The sequence below is a fragment of the Chelonia mydas genome, chromosome 2 (assembly GCF_015237465.2).
Source record: "Chelonia mydas isolate rCheMyd1 chromosome 2, rCheMyd1.pri.v2, whole genome shotgun sequence".
NCBI lineage: Eukaryota > Metazoa > Chordata > Testudines > Cheloniidae > Chelonia > Chelonia mydas.
Window position 1 is genome coordinate 59,990,624 of NC_057850.1, and position 22,326 is coordinate 60,012,949.

The 22,326-nt window shown below is 41.8% G+C and overlaps 1 protein-coding gene across 3 annotated transcripts in view; it reads right to left on the reverse strand.

Moving 5' to 3' along the window:
• LOC102941738 (serine/threonine-protein kinase Sgk3) overlaps nt 1–7,849 on the reverse strand; it is an 84,385-nt gene extending 76,536 nt beyond the window's left edge. The window contains exon 1 of one of the 3 annotated variants that reach the window (XM_037892500.2): nt 7,428–7,849. The gene's annotated coding sequence lies outside the window, so the exon portion shown is untranslated. Of the gene's footprint in view, nt 1–6,725; nt 6,859–7,427 lie in introns of those variants that run through there. The other 2 variants (XM_037892493.2, XM_027828512.3) reach the window with 2 other exon arrangements.
• Nucleotides 7,850–22,326: the final 14,477 nt, after the last annotated feature.

Genomic DNA, 22,326 nt, shown 5'->3' on the forward strand with positions numbered 1-22,326 from the left:
GTTTTCTTATATAGACGCCTATTACCCCCCACCCCATCCCAATTTTTCACACTTGCTATCTGGTCACCCTAAAACTGGGTGGCAGCTTTTCCTGCTCCCCAGGAGTGGTGGGAAGTGGATGATCAGTTAGTCTAAGATGGGGAGAGGTACTATGCAGGTTACAATCTCATGTGATCTAATTACTCTCCAAAGAAAGATCTTAGGCAAAGTGAGGAGCTGATGGGACCTTATTTAAAACAAATTAAGCTTTAGATGACCTCCTGAGGTCCCTTCCAACCCTGATATTCTATGATTCTTTAGGATATTATTTAACCCTTCACTGCTTTATGACACAAAGAGCTTTTGCTTTGCAGGTCACTTTCACACAACAAGATAAAATAAAATTATGTATGCCTGCTTAACTGAAAAAATAATTATGCTCTATAACTTTAATATTTAAGGATAGGTAACCTTACACAAAAAATTGTTTGTTTAGATCATCTGTGCCAGTTCTACTAGCCCATAAACAAAATTCACAGTGCTCAAGATTTTCCAGAGTTAATCATTTTCGCTGCTTCAGTTTTTGGATGCTCATCTTCAGACACCTTAAGAGGGTCTGGGTTTTCATAAAGTGCCGAGTTTCTACCCTCTGAAAAGTCAGGTTCCTGTAATGGTGTCTCAAGTTGGGCATGCACAGGACGCTACAGCACTCTAGATTTACACCCCAGCTTGACATGCATTAACTGCTCGTTTAGACAAGTCACACTATAAAGGGCCACCTATGTAAATCTGATTGTAGGATCATGGTCTATGTCAGTGGTTCTCAAACTTTTGTATTGGTGATCCCTCACACTGCAAACCTAGGAGTGAGACCCCCCTCTTATAAATTAAAAACACTTTTAAAAAAACATTTAACATGATTATAAATTCTGGAAGCAAAGCAGAGTTAGGGGGTGGAGGCTGACAGCTCACAACCCCCCCATGTAAGAACCTTGCAATCCCCCAGTTTGAGAACCCCTGGTCTATGCTAAAACTAGTATAAGCAGAAAATAAGGCTTGAGGTGTTCCCTTCTAAAATGACTGTCATAACCACATAGCTAAGGGTTACCTAGAATTTCTCCTTACCTGTAAGGGGTTAAGAAGCTCAAATAATCTGGTTGGCACCTGACCAAAAGGACCAATGGGGAAAGAAGATACTTTCAAATCTTGGGGGGGGGAGCTTTGTTGCTGTGTTCTCTGGGGAAAGCAGAGAAGCATCAGGTCAAAAAACTCCTTCTTCTATAAACCATCCTGTAAAAGTCTCTGATATTACAAAAAGGGTAAGTAAACAAGGCAAGGTGCATTAGATTACCTTTTGTTTTCAACTTGTGAATTTTCTCTTTGCTAGAGGGAGGTTTATCCTGGTTTTTTGTAACTTTAAAGTTTTGCCTAGAGGGGAATCCTCTGTGTGTTGAATCTGATTACCCTGTAAAGTATTTACCATCCTGATTTTACAGAGGTGATTCTTTTACCTTTTCTTTAAATACAATTCTTCTTTTAAGAACCTGATTGATTTTACATTGCTCTTAAGATCCAAGGGTTTGGGTCTGTGTTCACCTGTACCAATTGGTGAGGATATTATTCTCAAGCCTTCTCCAGGAAAGGGCGTGTAGGGCTTGGGGGAATATTTTTGGGGAATAGAACTCCAAGTGGTCCTTTCCCTGGTTCTTTGTCTAAATCACTTGGTGGTGGCAGCATACTGTTCAAGGACAAGGCAGAATTTGTGCCTTGGGAAAGTTTTTAACCTAAGCTGGTAAAACTAGGCTTAGGGGGCCTTTCATGCGGGTCCCCACATCTGTACCCTAGAGTTCAGAGTGGGAAAGGAATCCTGACAATGATACCGAACATGAACCTGCAATTAGTCTGCTTTGGAATTATAAAATTAGAAATGACAAGTTATTCATGTCTTAAATCCTAGATCCTAAGGGAAACAAGAGTCACCAGGCATCTATTTTATTTTACCAATACCTTGTATTTTCAGTCAAATATATTTTACTGCCTTGTGTTAAAACTGTGCTATTAAAAGACTCTTTGCCAGGTCAGACTAACTATGGAGTCTGGCTTTGATAGCTACCTACAATGGGACAGAAAATCTGCCTATTAAAAGCCAGGACTCACTGACTTTAATTTCCACCACTATTTTAACACACACCATCACTTGAAATTATCCACTGATCTGTGGTTTGACTTTAAACAAGTTGAAAATGAACAGATTCAGTACTTTTAAAGTGCCCACACCCTAAAATTATCTCCTTAAAATATGGATTACTAGTGAATAACTTGCAGCAGATTTTGCCTGTGGACGGTCAAACTGTTTTACCCAAATACTTACACAGACTGGGATCATCACAGGACCTAAAGCAGTATTTGGGCACCTAATTTATTTAGGCTCCTTTGAAAACCGCATATTCAGAGAACAAAGGTTAGGAAGTGAGAATGTTACTATTAAGATATTCGTTTCTCCCTTTAATTTTTGTACATCATTTACATACCACAATGACAGATGGTTTAGGAAAAACCTAAGGTATGGAATAGACTTCTTTTAATTACTGATGGGATTCTTCAATATTCTGAGGGAAAAAATCAGGGCTCAGATTCAGCCAATATGCACTGGTACATCTCTTTCATGTTGCCATCTTATTCTCCAGCAGGGTGGATAAAAATCAATGATTTTAAAAAATAAACAATTGGATTTTATTTTATTTAAATTGGATTTTTTTGATAAAATGCTTTTTGAGGAAAAAAACCTATCTAAAGATAGTTTTAATTAAGATACATTATAGCTCAAAGATATCTCATCATGGAATAGGGATTATAAATTCTAATTCTATAGTATGAGACAATATATTCATGTAATGTTTAAGAAAAGTTTTGTAATTGAGTTCCAATAGTTCATGGATTAGGGACCCAACCTCCAGGGGATTCTGTATAGATTATTTAGGTTAATCTTTCTACCTACCCAATGGGACTCAGTACTCAGTCTGGAAGATACCATCAGAGATGCTTAGTTTTGCAGTTCTCAAACTGTGGATTTGTGTCTCTAGAGATAAAACATTTTTGTTGCTAACAAGCATGTTAAGTAAATAAATCAATAAATATAGAGAGGTGAGAAATAACAGACCTCAACCCTATTGTCCCTCTGCACATTTGTGTACACAGAGTCAAGCCCCTACCTCTCTCTAAAAGTGAAAAAAGTTTCAAAAAGTTCAGTGAATAGAAGTTTGTTGGGGGCGGAATAGATCTGGACAAGAAGAAGTCTGGAGATAGATCTGAGAAAGGAGGGACAGGCAGTAGAAACAAAAGTGAAAAACTGTTTGAGCAACATATTCCAGAAGTTTTGAGGTCTTTCTGAGTGTAGCATTCATTGACTTGAGATCTACCATACCATTCTCTCACTATAAGGGAAAACCTATAATGGCAGCAGGCTGTAAAAGAGACCCAGTTTGGGAATAGGAACCATTCAAGAAATATATGTTTGCTGATGATGTTTTAAAGAAAGTCACACCAGTGAACTGGTGGAAGTCACTTCAGCACTTGGATTCAAAGACTGTTGAATTGATAATCTCACTTTTAATAGCAGTAGCTTCTTCTGCCAGTGTAGAAAGTCTAAAGGAAGAAAATATTCTAATTGATTCCAAATCGAGAAACCGTTTGGGACCTGAAAAAGCAAGAACACTTGTTTTTCTTTTCCAGATTATGAACAAATAGTAAAATGAAGGTGAAGACGACTGTTAGCTGCAGAAGCCAATATTTTAAGTTTCCTGGCTGATAGTCGATTTAATGTTTGTTTTTAAATAAATATTTCATTTAACTATTTTAGTTAAAACAATTTTAACAAAAACAAACCTGATTTTAAAAAACGTGAATGTTTAACTAAAATTCAAAAATTCATATGCTTGTTTTGTTAAAATATTATGTTTGCTGTTGAAGAAATAAATCCAGAATACATAATGTTGTTTTAGTTAAATAAAAATTTAAAATGTCTGTCTGGTGATGTTCTCCTCCTAATATAGCATAGCAAGGAAATCTTCCAAATATTAATGATTAACCTATCTGAACTGGAGATAGTTCACCTCCCAATGACTTCATAAATATCTGCTTCAATTACCTTTGGTAATGGAAATAACTAAACAATCATCCATTTTCTGATATAGCTGTAAAACTCATTTGAAAAGTGTTCAAAATAAATCGCTTAAAAATGTATAGTGTGTACCTTCTAAAAATGAAACCTACATCTATTTTTGAGTTGTGAAGAATATGTATTGTAGTTATAACAACCAACAAGAATGCACTTTTATGTAGAAATCCATGATTAAATCAAGTCTTCCTGACTAGTGATTTAAATCATGATTTAAATCAAATCCACCCTGTTCTCCAGAATCTAAGATTCATTTTTAAAAAATAAATCTCTAGCTGTTTATAGTTGCTGAGACAGCCTCAAAGACTTGAGCTAAGTGTAATCGATAAAGTGATGTTTGCCTTTGTTTGCAAAATTTGAAAATGGGTGAACAGCCTCATTCATCTCATTAGGGGCTAACTCAGATGCCCAACGATAACAGTGTTGACATTTAAAGGATTAGCTATTCAGCTGCTCATCAAAGCATGTAAGAAAGGAGTGTGAGAATTTTACTACAAAGATCTGCACAGTCTATGAGCGACACGTCATTTTGGTTCCACAAGGGAATGGGCGTGGGTGAGTACCCCCCACTTTTCCCACATACGCCCCAAAATCAAGGAGTCAAACCCAAGCAGTCTAGCAGAGTCCAGTCAAGGACCAAAGAGAAGCCAAGCGTGAGAAGCTCAGCAGGGCCCAGGAATGTATTTGGACCCCACTGAGGGGGAGCTGAACCTTATGCACATTCTGGGCTCCTCATATTTTGAATAGCTGCCATATCAGCTATGAGCAGTGAGTGAGGCTTGTTTTGTAGGTGGAGCTTGGAAGAGTACCACCACTCCCCACATCTGACTTCTGAACAATCTAAGCCTCTGAGATGAATATTGTTTCCCACCACATCTGCACACAAGGGAACGCCCTGGTTGTGGATTTCTCCTTCTGTGCAGAAGGGAGGCTTAGCCACCGCTGTAGTAGTCTTGTCTCCAGTCCTCCCCAACCTGGCGCAGCAGAGGTCTCCGGGGGGATAAGGAGATGTAGAGAGTCAAAGGGATGCAAATCCTTCTCCCTCTAGCCCTGTGGTTACCTGAGAAAGGTAATACAGCCCCATATTGTATTAACTTGCTTAGTGTCTTTCAGAGGGAAGGTAAAGAAAGCAGGGTAAGGGCCACTATTCACCTAAGGCTTTGAGGAAAGCCTTACTCAGTCTCTCTCAATTGCCCTGAATTTAGTCACTCCCTCCCTACCTCCCAAATGTCTGTTGCTTTCACCAGGCGCCAATATTTATTCAGGATCATGTAGTGGAATCATAACACTGGGATTGTCTACAGTTGCAATTCACACCTCAAAAACCTCCCAACCAGCCAAGCTAAACATTGGACATATGGGACGAAGATTCAGTGAGGTACACAAATAGTAGGTCAACAAACTTAAAGAGAGCAAGGGAAACTGTCAGCTTGGGTTTGGAGGGAGGAAAGGAAAGTTTACTCTCCCTGAAATGTACCTATCATTATTACAAAAAACAGCTAAAATTACACTACCTGAAAGAAGTTAATGAGCAGAAAATTTCTCCATTTTTTCTCTTTGTTTACTCTGTGCATTTGACAGCACTTGGGCCCCACTCTTGTAATCAGATCCTTTTATAAAAATATTTTCAGTTTCTCCCTTGCTAACAGACTACACAGAGGAGGAGAGGGAACTGAAACTTCCATATACAAACCTTGATCCTGCCATTGAATCTATGCGAGTGCAAGATTGCCTAGGTGGATCTGATTACAAGATTGGGGCCAAAGTGCTGTCAAATGCACACAGTAAGCAAAGAGGAAACAGAATTTTTTCTGCTCATTAACTTATTTGGGTTAGTGTAATTTTAGGTGGTTTTTGTAAAAATGGCAGGTATGTTTCAGGGGGAGTAAACTTTCCTTCCCTCCCCCCAGCCAAGCTGACAACGTTCCTTGCTCCCATTAAGTTTCTTGTCCACAGTCCTACTATTTAGAGATTGTTAAGGGATTTAACAATTCAGGACAAATTGTTTAAAAGAAAATAGATTGTTTTCCTGTTGGTGAGTTTTGTTACAGCTGACAGTCTCCTTTAAAATGAGTCTCTTTTTTTAACCATACTATGTGAATCATTTTATTGATTGCAATTCAATTCACTATTCTGAGACAGGAGGGTTAGGTAAAACTGAGCCTGATAATAAACTTTTAGAAAGATTTCATTCCAATCTAGTACAGGAAGGTCCAACAGATCCCATATCACAGACAGCAGTCACCTTATATTTAAGTCAATGACAGAACACTCACTGGCTATAAGAATAGGATCAGGCCCTTAAGAGACTGTCAGGTTTACTAAAAAGTTATTAATTAAACAAAAATGCTTTTGTTGCCTCATTAAAACTGAATAGATTTTAGAAGCATACGCTTACTTTTCACTGTAGTTTACTTTTTGCATTCCTCTTTCACTTTTAATCAGCTTTCTCTCATGCAAAAGTGCTGCAGCCTTTAGATTACAAACACCGCAGGAGAACGTTACTAAAGTGCATTCACAGACTGCAAAAGAATTGTAATAGAAGTGCAGGTAACAAAACAAAGCCTACCTTTCCTGAAGCTGTGCCCCTTTAAAAGACACAAACAGATTAACTGTTCCAAAGAGACAGGACATTGACGAGTAAGAACAGAAGGGTAGAGCCTTATGCTTATACTCCAGAGAAAAATGATCTTGCCCTGAGATTTTCTCCTCGTTATTCCCTCCCCTCACCCATCAAGTTATTTCTTTTGTAACCAACATGGGCAGACACGCGAGGAACCTGAAGACAAGTTGATCTGACCAGTCACTTCAACTCCTCTAAATAATTCAAAGCCGGAAATGTGAAGTTGAGCACAGGGTACCGCCGCACGCTTTCCAGCGCTGGTGACAGACCAGGATACCTTCCACGCGCCTGTACAGGGCGTTTCTACCGGGTAACTTCCTCGCAATAGTCCCTTTCCAGGATTAAATAATCGAGACAGCGCTTTTTCCTCCCGGAACCCTGACCAAGTTCGGAGCCCCCCGACGCGAGCGTTATGTGCACCCGAGCAGCTCGGGCTTCCTGCGGAAGAGGGAGGCAGGATTTTTTTAAAGCCTACTTATTTCTAAGTACAAACGAGCGGGGTGCAAGGCCCGCGTTTCCCCAGGTTAGCGCCGCACCGAGCAGAGCCCCAGCAGCAGCCTACGGTCCCCGCAGCTTCAGTTCTGCGGCCACGTGCGGCTAGATCACAAGCCCCCTAGCTGCCCCGACCCCCTCCGCGGCCGCACCTACCCCAGAGCCCGACGCCGAGCTGAGCGAGCCTCCGCCACTTTGCACTTTCTCTTCCTTTTTCCTGGAGCCCGCTGCAGGGGTTAAATGCTTCTTCCCTGACGTGTCAGCGGAGCTTCCTCTTGGGGCCCCCGCCAGCCAGACACGCACGCAGCCGGCCAGGGCTGCCCTCCCGGGGCTCCTGCCGCGGAGCGCTTACATGCCCCCGGGAGCGCTCGCAGCCAGGCCCCGCGCACCCGCCCACCGGTGCAGGCGGCCAGCCCCGCTCGCGGGACCCTAACTGGGCTCCCCGCCGCCGCCCCGAGCCACCACTGAGCCCTGCCTCAGCCCACCAGCCGCTGCTAACCCCCAGCTCCCGAGGCGGTTTCACCCACGGCCAGGCACCAGCTTGGCCGAGGCACACGCTCACCCCCTGCGGGGGAGGGTCGTGTCAGGACTCGCTGAAATAAATGTGAGTTTCATGTGACACAGGGACCGGGCAGGATAGCGGGGCGCCGCGGCCTCTAGCGGGCCTGGAGGCAACTGCAGGCTGCTGCGCCTCCCGAGAGAGCCAAAGCTGTTCGCAGAACATTCCTCTCCCACAGTGAGTTATGCCTCCTTGGTAAAGTCAGATCAACTCACTTGGGGTCGGCCCTGCTGGTGCAGGAAAATTCTCTGTTTCCTCTTTGCTTCCTGCGTGCATTTGACAGCACTTTGGACAGCCGGGTGAGGGAATGTCCTTTATTGGACCAGCTTCTAGTGAGAGAGAGAGACAAGCTTTCCAGCTAAGAAGAGACCAGTATGGCTGGAAAGCTTCTCTCTCTCTCTCTCTCTCTCTCTCTCTCTCTCTCTCACTAGAAGCTGGTCCAATAAAGGACATTCCCTCACGCACCTGGTCTCTCTAATATCCTGGGACCAACGCTGCTCCAAGAATACTGCAAACCGCAACTGAAATGAAAAGTAAGACTTCCTACTTAAAACAGAGTGCATGCAGGGAGAGCTCCAACCCCATAGCACGTGTGTCAAACCAGCAGGCACAAGTGGATCACATTGACATCTCCTCCACTCCACATAAATCTCTTCGGGTACTGGGGTTTTAAAAAATATATAAACAGAAAAATTAAGTCATTAAAATACAAAGTGTATTGACATGAAACATTTGCAGCTCTGGACAAGTTTGAGGGTGGGAAACAATCCAGCAGCATATGAGAAATGGGCTTTTATTAAACAAAAGGTGAGAGAAGCCACTTGTTAGTGCCATTTTTAAGCTTATTAAAATTAGTATATGTTCTATATCCTGTTGTACTTCCATCTTTAAGAACATTAAGGTTTTTATCCTCTGAAAGCTGCAGCCACTTAATAAGATATACTACATTTGTGTGTCTTCCTACAAAGTTTTAGAACTACCATCCTTTAAACAGCAAAGCCTAATTTTTCTATCTGAATTGCACTGGGTAAATAGTCTAGATACAGCTTGTGTATAAATACTAGTGTAGTAGATAGTCCAAGAAGTGTAAATAAGACGTTTCTATAGAGAGATTATTTGTAAATTAATACTATTCTGCAGGGTTTTGGAGCTGTGCTCCAGCTCCGCTCCAGCTCCAGGCAAAAATCTGCAGCTCCACTGCTCCGGAGCTGCTCCACACTCCACCTCTGGGCTCCGCTCCAAAGCCCTGCTATTCTGACAAACCTTTATATGTTGGCCAGTATGGAGCGATTACACATCAAGAATATAGGTAAATTCTGAGACCCAATTGCAAATCTATTGGAAATTACCATTTGAGTACCATGTATCTTCAACTCCTGATAGCCTAGGAAGAGTTCAGATATCTCCTTTCAATATATTTAAAAATAAGTAAAATAAAACTGAATCTGATTCATCAGTTGTGTACTTGCCAGCCTATGCAACCACATGTGGAATGGCTTCCATAGGAGGAGAGATTAATAAGACTGGGACTTTTCAGCTTGGAAAAGAGAAAACTAAGAGGGGATATGATTGAGTCTATAAAATCATGACTGGTGTGAAGTAAATAAGGAAGTGTCATTTACTCCTTCTCATAACACAAGAACTTGAGGTCACTAAATGAAATTAGTAGGCAGTGGGTTTAAAACAGTATTTTTTCACACAGTGTGCATTCAGTCTGTGGAACTCTTTGCCAGAGGATGTTGTGAAGGCCAAGACTATAACAGGGTTCAAAAAAGAACTAGATAAGTTTATTGGTCCATCAATGACGATTAGCCAGGATGGGAGTCCCTAGCCTCTGTTTGCCAGAAGCTGGGAACGGGTCACTTGCTGGAGGATTCTCTGCTCCTTGAAGTCTTTAAACCACGATTTGAGGACTTCAAAAGCACAGACATAGCTGAGAGGTTTTTTGCAGGAGTGGTGGGTGAAATTCTGTGGCCTGTTCTGCAAGGTTTTGTGTCCTGAGAACCACAAAAGCTGCCATTATTTAGAATGAATCTGTGGAAGGAGGTTTTGTTGTAGGAAGTGGGACTAAGGCTCTCTAAAAGGAGATGGGAAAACAAGAAGGAAAAACTCAGCTCCTACCTGCTCAATATCTGAGGGCTGTGGTATTGGGAATGGAACTAAGCGGGCAAGCTTCCTAGCCAGGAAGTCTAGGGGAGGTGGTACAGAAGCCCATGTTCTGTTGTGCAGAGGCAGTTGGAACTGGTATTTGAATAAGGTCTGTTTCAAGCACCTTAAACCCAGAGTAATTCCTAAACACTACATGTTACCAGGAATAAATTGAAATTAAAGAAAATAACTTGAATGGAGCAATAGAGTAGCTAGAAGCTCCACCAGAGCAGAAACTCTCTGGAAATGTGGGAGACAACTGTAGGAGACTTAGTCAATGCTTCATTCTGTGCCTGTTAGCAATTAGTGCCAGTGAAAAGGAAGACAATTAGAAGGTAGCCTTATTTCTGAGAATAGTATGTTCTAATGCACTTGATGTGTTTGACAGTTTGCAGTTAATTGACGGAGAGGGGGACAATATGAAACAATTGTTACAAAAATTTGAGTCATACTGTACTCCAGGTACAAATGACATATATGAGAGGTGTTTTTACCTCAGGGTACAAAAAGAAAGTGAAACTATTGAAGAGTTTGTGAGGGAGCTAAGTCTGAAAAGCTAATTTTGGAAGGCTGAGTTAGGGTGGCCAACTTGGTAATATTTAAAAACTGGACACTCCAGCAGGAGTGCCAGAACCTCCCCTGTCCCAACTCTTTCCCCTGAGGCCCAACCCCTACTCTGCCTATTCTCCCAAATCCCAGTCCCTGCTCCACCCCTTCCCCACAAGGCCCCGCCCCATCCACTCCTCTTTCCCCCTCTGCCCTGTTGCTCACTGCTTTTCCCCTTCCACCCCGGTCAGAAGGGACTTGCCTGCAGAGTTAGGGCTGGGAGCTGCAGCCACCTACACAGGTAGGAGGCAGCTCTGGCTGAGTAGAGGCTGGCACATGTGATCACCTGGTGCCTCCCCAACCCAGAGTAACCGGACATTGGGTGTCCGGTCAGTAGATCTGACCAGACACTGTCAGGTCCCCTTTTCAACCAGACGTTCCCATTGAAAACCGGGCACCTGGCCACCCTAGGCTGAGTCCCTATCAAGGTATGTCTACACACCATTTTGGAGTGAGAGGAAGCAAGCCTGCCAGCTCAGATCAACTGACTCAGGATAGTGGGGCTCATGCTAGCGCTCTGAAAAAACGTTGTATAGACAACCACTTTGTGGTCTGAGCTCTGAACTCCACCTCCTTCCTTAAACTAGACTTAGATTTGGGATTCTAACTTCTGGCACATAGGTTTCTTTCACAGACATATCTTCCTTCTCTCTTCCCCTTCAAGCAGCTGCAGTGAAAGTGCCTGCCTGAAACTTGCCTTGTTTTGGTCATCAGTGGGTGGGGAAGAGGGACTGAAATCTTTATTTCAGGAAGTGGGTTTACCTCTCCTTCATTTTCAAAAGCACCTCTGTGTTTCATTAGCAATAAACAATGTTGCAGGCAGACAGAGTTGTATGGAAGAGATCTTTATTCAACATACATAAAGGCCATTGTTTGTTCAATGGAAGTCTGGCCACCAGTTTGATTGCATTCCATCCTGAGCTCCTAGTGTCACACCAAAGTAGGTTCTTTCTGAAACCTTAGCCTCTATCTTTGTTCCTGCTCATCATATAACAGACAGCGGTGAGTGCAGCATGTAGTCTTACACAAGGTTGGAAGCTGTGAAGAACATTTAATTATAGTGCAGCCTTAATTATCTGAAGATCATGAGAGACACTGAATAAGTTTGGATAATCAAGGGAATTTTCACTGAATGGCAATAAATAGATGTTGAGAGACATGATTCTTTTTTGGGATAAGAATAGTTATTTAAGATTGCGGTATAATCAAATTATCTTATTATTTAGTGCATGTATAGCTAGGCCTCCAAGTTAACATATACTAATTCAAAACCTTAGCTAGCTGGCTGACAGCTAGTGGTACATGAATATAAAGAGAAAGTCATTGTCTGTAAGCACAATAATATTAATTATTTTTGAATTTCCTACAGTGTGTATGGAACCTCACAGACCAAATACTGACATGAGTCCTGCCCCAAAGAGCATATAAACTAAAACTTACCATGACACAACAAGGGAGGGACCTAAACAGTTGAGAGAGAAGTGAGGAAAGACAGTAGTGAGATACGTATCTTGATGGTGCCTTGTTTCGTTACCTGTGAACCCTTTCATTTGTCACACACAGGATGACAGAAGTGAAATTTATGGAGGGAGTTGAATGTGGTGAAGGGGACGGCATTCCAAATGTAAGGGAAGCATGGAAAGTAGGCAGGGGTATAAGAAGATACACTAGCACAGCATTTCTCAAATGCAGCTACTAGGGGCTTTTCATGCAGCCATGACAGCCTCCTAGGCAGACATGGTGGGAGGGAGCAAAGCATTGACCCCTCCCCCTCTTTCCCTATTGCTCCTGGATATGCTGTCCTGCACTGCCTCTGGAGACAGGTGGGGCACAAGCAGGGGCAAGGTGAGTTCTCGACTCACCTTGGCGGGAGGGACGGTGGGGTTCAGGCTTCAGCCCGGAGGTGATTGTACACCTACCCTTGGCCCTGGCCACACGGCAGCAGTGGGCTCTCACCCCCAGCCCTGGTCACACAGTGGCAGCAGGCTCTGACCCTTGGCCCCGGCTGCGTGCTCCAACCCCCGGCTCCAGCTGCGCAGCGGTGGGGCTCACCATCCTCCTCACCATCACCTCCGGTCCCCGCTGCCTCCCCTGGCCCCGCATCCATCCCCCCATTGCCCCTGCTGCCTCCCTCCCACCCACCCCGCATCCAGGGCTTAGTTTGTCCTGGGGCTTGCTGAGAAAAATGATAAACATGCAAATATTATTTTTCACAGCAGACTTATTAGCTAGGTAGGAGGCTGTGAAAAATTATTCTTGAATGTTTGTTAATATAATTTATCACTTTTCACACCCTCCCAGGTAGCTACTAAATGTGCTGCAAAAAGTGATATTAACAAACTACAAATATCACTTTTCACAGCATTATTTTTATTATTGAGTCTGCAAAAAACCACACCAAAAAAACTCTTACAAAAATTAATTACAATTATTTGGATGTGTATATGTGCATATTTATTTATTTTTCCTAAAGTTAATTAAGTATTTTAGGAAACAGATTCAATATGGCCACCAGCAAGAGTTGGTGGCTGCATTCTGAGACCACCAAGAAATGTGTTGTGAGGACCCCTGAACTAGAGGGGTGTGCACTTTGTTGCTTCTGTAGGCTAAGTGCATTGCAGGGGGGCATGGATCAGCATTCGCGTAGCATTCCCTGTCAGTACCTGGCCTGGGCTGGGGAAGCTCATGGTCCAACCAGCGGACCAAATTAGGTGATGAATCCTGGTCATGTGCCACCTGAGGCACATTGCACGTACGCTAAGAAGAAGAAGTGCATTGCACACATCAGGGGCTCATTTCCCTCCATTCCCCTGTACAAGCTCCCTGTATGCCACTATCCCATCCTGCTCTATTTCAGGGACTCCCTACAACCCCCTCCCATGCTAGAGCCCTCATGCTAGAGGCTTTGTATGTCCTCCCTATACCTCACTCTGCTACATGCCAGAGGCTTTGTGCCCACCATGCCCCCAGCCTCTTTTCTCTCATACTATGATTTTCCATTCTCCCCCATCAATGCTTCTATGTGACCCCTCATTCTCCTTCCTCCCCATACTCCCATTCCCCTCTTCCCTCAGTACTAGGAACTCTGTATGCCCCCCATTTCCCCTTCTGCCATATGCCAGGGGCTCAGTGTGCCTTGCTACTTCACTGCCTCCTCCATTTTCTTTTCTTTTTTGTTTGGGAGGGAGTCCCTCAGGGTGTGAGCATTTTAAACTCTATTGAATGATGGGCAGAGCTGAGATGGGGTTGTTGTTACGCTGGAAGGTATTAATGGCTGTCATCCACCAATTCTTTGATATATAGACCATTACAGAGATGGCTGAATCTGGTAGCATTGCTCATCAGATGTCCAGGGCTCTGACATCTCCTCCTTTCCCGCTTTATTTTAAAAAAAATTTTTTTTCACTATTAGCAGTGGGGTTCTACTCATTGTTGCCTGGAACATTACCTGACATTTTAGAATTGGTTGGATGTGGCACTCAAAAGTGATCATGTTACAGACAGACAGAAATGTCACTGAATTGAGTCTCAGTCATTGCTTTGCATGGTCAAAAAAGGGGGTACTGAGGCTGACATCAAATCAGTGGTAGGACAGGATGGAATATGAAAGGAGACTAAGTCAGAAGCATTAGCAAGAGCTGTGTAGTATAAGCTTTTGAAGGCAAGGACAAGAAATTTTGAATTTGTTTAGCAGTTGAAGAAGGTGATGGGAGTCAAATTCCCCCTCTCCCCCAGCCAGTTGGAATAGGGAGATTATTTCCAGCAGAACTGAACTTGATTTTTCACATGGTATCAATGGATCAAACTTTAGTACAAGTTTTGAAAGCCTTAGCCAGAGGAATTGACCTACCAAAAATACACCCATATAAACAATTAGAGAGAACACCCGTGAGGGCTAGTGGAAAGCTGCAGAGCCATGGATGTTTCCCATAGTTTTCCCAAGGAGCAGCAATAGTCAAAAGCACATAAACTCTCCCTCTTTCTCTGGTTACCCAGTTGGATTTGCTCTTATACAAACTTGTCATTAGTCCGACACATTTGTTGTGACATACATTAGGAAGTCTGTATCAAGGCTTTTTCTAGAATCTGAAATAATCAGCGTCAAGACTTAATTGGCTGGGTTCTGCTGACACCTAGTGCCAGGGCTATAGTCTAGCAAAATGACACAAGATAAGGTTTTGCCATTGTAATATCTTATATCCCAAATGACTATCCATACAGTGCTTTGGAGTCAAATTAGTTATCATTACTCCACTTAAAGAGGTATATATTATCTATAATTTTTATGGAATTAAATAAAGGTCAAAAACTGTGATGACTCCTGATTTACTTGCTATTCTTTCATTAGTAAATTACTCCAGCATAGGAGTTCATTTTACAGGAGAACAGCAACACAAGTACAATTAATTTTATGGCTAGAAATAAACAACCTATGAAAGGCTAATGTTGAAAAACCTTAGCCTTTTTACACAGAGAGAACAGAAGGCATGACCTGAGTACAAGGAGATAGAAATCCTTCAGTAGTACTCTTGGCTCTGGTACTTATTCTCTGTGTGATTTTGGACAAGTTACTTAACTTCTCTGCCTTGGTTTCCCCATTTCTCAACTGGAGATAAGATACCTAATTTCCTCATTGGGTGCTGTGAGATTTATTTGTACAACACTTTGAAGGATGAAGAGCTAAGGATTATGAATAATAAAACGTTAATTTCAAAAATTAGTATTAGTAAAGTTAATGTTATCTTTAAAATGGTGTTAAAACGTTAATTACTCCAAATGGGAACATGTGACAAACTGTAACAAATAATAAGTTGTATCAACTGCAAACAGAACACTGAGTTTGATTTAACTTTGGAATTTGCAGTAAACAGCTTAAGGCAGAGCTTTCTAAAAACAACTCAAACTCCGTGATAGGGAACTACTTCGCGTAAGCCTTCCATTTAGTCATAAAAATAGCATTCAGAGCAAGAAATGTTTTGGACACATGATACTGAATTCTAATAGCCTTCCAGCAAGCAGGGAGTTAATTTCTCCATGAAGCCCGAATCCAGCAATGAGCTCTACAGAGGTTTACCCACATAAAGCTCATTGCCATAGACGTCACACCGGTACATTAGGTGCAAGGGAGAGCTGGGGACTGAAGAAGCCATCAGTGTCTCACAAGGAACACCGGAAACTATTAAAACCCGACAACTCCTTGTGGTAGGGGAGTGTGTGAACTCTGAGAAGGCAGGATGTTACCCTAATTTGTTACAGGGCAGGGGAATAAGCTAGGCAGGATGGTTTCTGTTTCCGGGTAATCATTTTGCTTGCTGCAATCATTGCAATCTAATAAAATCAAGGATGAAAACCTTGAGAAAATGTGAAGACCAAAACACCGTTTTTTGTTGTTGCTTAGACCAGCTGATCCACCCTTCCATTTTACAATTAAACACAGCTGACATATGATTTTTTTATGTCTTAAACAAAATTACAGAATCTCCACCTGACCCTTCCTTCCAATTTCAAACAGTCACAATCCAGATGTCAGTCCCACATGTGCTAGACATAGTAGGTATTCATTGATCATTTTTATTATTGTCCATTTGAATTCTTGACCCACTCCTTCTAACTGGATATTAGTGAAGAGAAAATAAAATAACTGAATATAAATTAGGAGATATTTAGACAAATGGGAATGTTATATAGAGTTAACTAAATCTTTAACAGCTACTGAGATCACTGATTCTGTCCAGTAGGAACACACAAATCCACATGAGAATGGGTGTGCTAGTGATTCAAGCTATTTTATTTTAAGGAGTTAATCTCACTGTATATTGACAATGCACCAGTTCTTCAATCTGCATCTAAGACAGCAGTATTGCTGCTAGATGACATTTGTTGTGAATATTTACTGAGGTTTTATACATGATCAATCTACACATTTCAAATCCATAACAAATATACTCTGATTTTAAAAAGGAACTGTCAAGATTTATAGCCCTAGAAAGTTATTTACCTTGACATTTGTACGATGCTGGAAACCCTGAGGAGTCTCTATTATCCTTTTTTTTTTTAAAGTGCCTTTCACAAGCCTCATGGGACTTTTCAGGATTAAAAACTATGGCCCTAACCTTGCACAGGGATCTCAAATAGACCTTTATGTCCATTCTAGTAGCTGAAAGCCGGTGCTGTGTCATGGGTGTAATTCATACAGTCATGTGTAAAAGAGCCAAAAATAGGGGGCTCTTAATTCCATGTGCTGTGTTGTAGTGAGCAATGCCCCTGTTTGTATGTGCTCCCCCATTTTGTGCACAGTGGCCCCGTCTGGAAGCACAAACATCTCTTTGTTACCCCATGTAGCTGTTCCTCCCACCTTCTCTGATTCACTATCATGTTACAACCGGCACAGACCCTTTGCGCCCCAGCAGTCTATCTGGTTCTCACAGGGCCCAGTGATGACTGAATCTGGTGATGCTCTAAGCAAAGAGAGCTCTCAGCCATGTTGTAGCTGCTACCATCACTTCACACCGATTCAACCGACATTCTGGGGTTCAGAATGACACAGAGTGGCAGTCCTGGGAGATTTGTGTGGACGGTGAAATAGGGGTGTTTGCTGCGATGAGGGGTTGTGTGTATTTTGGGTTGTTGTATATGCTGGTTGTGTTGTATGTGGGTTGTGTTGATTTGCAACTGGGGATGTTGTGCTAGAAGTTTGTGTTGATTTGTGGAGGTGGCAATTGTGCACTTAGGTGGGGCAGTTGGGCCAAGTAATTTACCATCTGTGCAGTCGCCCTCATACAACCGATGAAGATTAGCTGCGAAGTAAGGATGGTGTTTTGTTGAGTTACCTCTGATATCACAATATTCTAGGGCCCTTGGCATGACATCAGTACATGCCTTAGTGTAGCTGTACCCTGCATAGGTGTAACTTGTAAAGTCAAAATGGCCGAGAACGTAAAAATTGGACAGTAACAGACTGTGAATCCCAGTGATGATTGAACCTGATGATATTCTGAACAAAAAGTGCTCTCAGCCATGCTTATAGCTGTTTCCATTGCTTCATACTGACCTACAGACATTTTAGGCTTAGAGTGATACAAAGAGTGACATTCCTGGAATCTCATTATATACATGATTTTTATAGTGTTTTGCAGCATCAGGGCCTATGAACTAACTTTTGGCCTAATGCATAAACGGCTCCAGAACAGGGGTAAATTAATACTTGCCGTGTTCTCCATCCATAGCCCTTCTCCACTTTAAATACAGAGCTTATTCCTATTCTGAGCAGGAATAGTTTGTGGAGTCAAGGGGATTGGAGGCTAGGGGTGCATGTGCACCAACATACAGACACGTATCAGAGGGGCAGCCGTGTTAGTCTGGATCTGTAAAAGCGGCAAAGAGTCCTGTGGCATCTTATAGACTAACAGACGTATTGGAGTATAAGCTTTCGTGGGTGAATGCATCCGACGAAGTGGGCATTCACCCACGAAAGCTTATGCTCCAATACGTCTGTTAGTCTATAAGGTGCCACAGGGCTCTTTGCCGAACATACAGACAGTTGCCTCCACAGCTGACACCCTCCCAATAGGTTATTTTGGGGAGTCAGATTCAGTGTGTGAAATCACATCTACCCTTCCATTCCCCTTCCTGCATGTTATTTTTCTGACATGCACATATATAAGGCAATCAAAATTTGGCCCTTTATACAAACAGGGATCAGATCCTTTGTCATCAAAATGCCACTGCCACTGGTGTGGAATGCAGCAGCCATTATAATGGCAATGATAGCACACAGCCGTTTTGGAGAGGATGTGAAGAAAGAAATCTTATCCTTTGGTAACTATTGGAGAGGGGGAATTTGACCAAGATATTTGGGTTAACACTGCACCTCTTAAGAAAAGAGCTAGGTGAGCCTTACTGAATGCAAGTGGTCAGGACTCAGGACCTTAGTATTAATTCAATGCCCCATGGCTGTATTAACAGAGTTACCGCTGCCTGCTGATGTCTTGTGTCTTTCCAAAATGTTGAATTCAGCAACAGTCCAATTCAAGAAAGCCAGGAAATTAGGAATTAAGGTATATGCCACCCCTGCAATGCACCATAATAAACATACTTATCATTCATCATAATAAGGGCCCAAGCCAACTCCTATCAAAGTTAATGGCATTCTTTCCTAAAACCCTACACAACTAAATTAAAATGTGGAGGTTAATGGCATTACTGCACTGAGAGCACAATTCACATGAGTGCTCTGAAGAATATTTTAAAATTCTGAAAACAAGTATTATTCAGGAGCTTGACTACAACTAGGGAAAATATTAATTGTTTTTGTCCCATTGTGCTGATTTGTTTTTGATTTTTTTTTTTACTTCTTATTAGCCCCTTAGTGCTGCAGGTCTGAATATTGACTCGTACTTACTGCTAGCATCTTTGGGCTAATAAGTTAATAAAAGAGCCCAAATAAGCTTTGCAAATTAGCTTTTTTAATGACAGGAAACTAATGCTTAATTAGTTCAGAATGGGCTAAAATGACAAGGGAGCTATATAGGAACATTTTTTTGAGACCACTGACAAGCGATTTAAAAATTCAAAGGTCGTCATCTAGATTCAGTACACAATCTGGGAATGCAATCTAAAAGGTATATAAATATGATTCCGGAGTACTTAATGGTGTTATCTCAGGAAATTAAATCACTGAAGATTGCAATCTTGAATGTCTGCAGTGAAGAATTTAGCAATCCATTTAAACGTAAGGAGAGCAAAGCAACTGGAATGCTCTGACCCACAATTCTTGGGTTATCTTGTTTACTGTCATGTCTAGACTCCCTACATTTTTGTATGATTTGTTGATCGCAATATAGATAGCACGTCAGAGGCTTTTAGAGTCTCGTGGAAATAACAGTTTTCTCGCAAAAAATAATATTGCTGCTGAACTGTGCTCCTCAAATATTGAAATCTCGGCACCCCACACCAGTAGAAAGTGTAGTGCAGCAAACATTCAGCCTGACTTGTTGATTATCATTTTGCATGTATATAGCCTTTGATCCACAGGTCTCAAAATACTTCTACAAACCTTAAAGGTGACACATTTTCTTATGGGTAAGAACCATGGTGGATGGTGGAGTGACACATTAATTACAAAAGCCAACATTGCACAGGGCTGGCAATTGCACCACATGGTAGGATACACATTATTTCTTTGTAAAGAAACAATGTATAGCCCTGGCTATTGCTTGCAGCAGATGGCACTGTCACACTACAGGGCAACTGTACCTGGATTACCCCTCTATGGTCCAGGTAGAGCACCCATTCTCAGGGCTCCTGGCGCCTCAGCTGTCACCTCTCTTGGGCAGAGACCTGTGTCTCTCTCCCTTCTGAGTGGGTTATTTCCAGATTGCACTGTTCCCTGCCTACACTGTGAATTCCCCAGCAAAGTCAGACTGCCTAAGCAGACCTGCCTTGCTTTTCTTTTCTGAGATGGTAAACAGTGTAGTTGCCACAGTTAAATTACCACCTAGCTCTTTCTAAGCAAGCACATTTATTCTTAAGGCAAAAGCATTGCAGAGAAAACATATTAAGAACAAAGAACCTACATGCATGCTAATAAGCTTACCAGCAGTCACCCCCTTCTCTAACAAGGGCTCTGGTTAGCAGTTAGGCCTTCAAACCCCACAAAAAGGTTTTCCCCATGGTCACAAGTTCATCACAGTTTCAGCTGAAAACAAGCACACTGATGAATCAGTGAGTCAGTCCCTCCATTATCCAGTTTGGATCTTTGAAGAGACTGTGAATAGTTAATCAGCCAGACAATAGGTTTCCCCTCAGGGCAAAGCTTTAAAAGGCTAAGTTCTTGCATAACTGCAGCAGGTGTATTTGCATACCCCTTTAAAAGAAGTTTTTACATACAATCTCACAATAGTATATCAACATTTGCATTTTTAATACAATGAACTCCCAAAATACTTAAACTTAATTCAAGAAGGTTTGTCCAGAATATTGTCATTTCCATCACAGGCACCATATATGTTAGCCAGTGAGGGGTCCTGGTTATGCTCCTTTTTGACACTCAGACACCATGACAATGAGCACAGAATACCTAGACATCTAGATATGGTAGAGTTCAGGGTGACGATGTGCTCTCCTCGTGCTCTCTCAAGTACTAAACTGGAATCTACCCTGCTGCTAGGGCCAATTCATACAATGCTGCCAAACCTGCAGGCCACAGAAAACCATAACCCCACCAGAGACTGGGTGTAAAACTTTATTCATCATGCTCCCATACTGCCTGGTGTAGAGTGCATATTGTTTGTGCACACTAATAGCTCCATGGTGATGATAACTTGCACCTCCTGGAAAATCAGGACATCTCCGCATCCTTCACAGCTTGCAGCTTCCCCCTCCTACTGTTTAACAGAAAACCTCTATCCATTATTCCACTAACTCCCTCCAAAATACACAAGGTGATGAACAGATCCAACTTTGATTCTTAGGCCTTGCTGCCAGGGCATGAAATTACAGGTTTTGTGGAGGTGTAGGCACATTTATTTAAACCATCACTGCCTGATGCAGCACAAGGAGCAAAAGGCTCCTTAAATTCTCTTCTCCCATGCAGCACAGGATAGAATTTATCCTGCTGATGATAATTAACTACTTTTCTAAGCTGTCAAGAAAATAATTTAAAATTTATACAATAGTGATATTCAAGTATATGGTACATTTGAAAGTAACATTACATTTCTTAGCTGTGATGTTCCTGCTAATCATTGAAAATGGGGAGGCTATTGCTATGATCTCTCCTAGGACTTGTCTTTACATTTCCGTAAGGACTCTAATAACAAGCGAGGTAATGTGTTCCTACAGAATTTGCCTCTAAGAAATCGATCAGATTTTGTTACTCACAGGACCTTTTAATCAGTGCTGTAATACAGAACTTCCTCATCCTGGGTTCCCAGCTGTACTGTATAAGCTTATATATAAATATGCATTTCAATTAACTTGCTAGAAAGTTGTCTTTGTTATCAACGACTCTGTGATTAAAATTAATTGTTGCAGAAATTGTCTGGATAATCATTCATGATGGGAAGTCTCCATGCAGTTGGAATACCAAAATATATTCTTTTACAGCCTTCATGTTAATTAGATTCAAGTTACTAGAAAAGTAAAGTTCCTGCACTGAATATAATTTATAATTGAAAACAACATAGTGGATTAAGAAAGAGAACTGCATTTAATTTATTAAGTAAGCTCCAGTGTAGGACTTTCATAAAAAGTCACACTACAGAAATAAACAATGCATTTGTCACTCTTGTTAATGAAGTCCACAGTTCCAGCATAGTATTATTTGGTTTTTAAATAAATACTTTACATTAAATATTGACAGAAATGTACATTTGGCATACATAAGGGAATGGATGGCTACGAAGATTGGCAAGGGGATACAGAACTTTCATCTATAGGTTATTAGTTCAAATGGAAGCCTGGCTGGAATTATTACCAGGTAATGCCTTACTAGTGACCCATGCAAAATCAATTCAGTGGTTCAGTCCAGTTTCCAATAGACAGGTGTCTATATAACAAAAAATACCATCATCATTAGCACCCTTGTTGTCACTCACAGAGGAAAGGCCAAGGACTGAATGGGTACAGTCTGAATTGTACTTTTATCTTTATGGGTAGTCACTTCAGGTCTGGGTTCTACCCGAACTGTGACTGTCATATGGATAAATAAGAATCAGGTCATGCTGGGTTTTCTAAGAGACC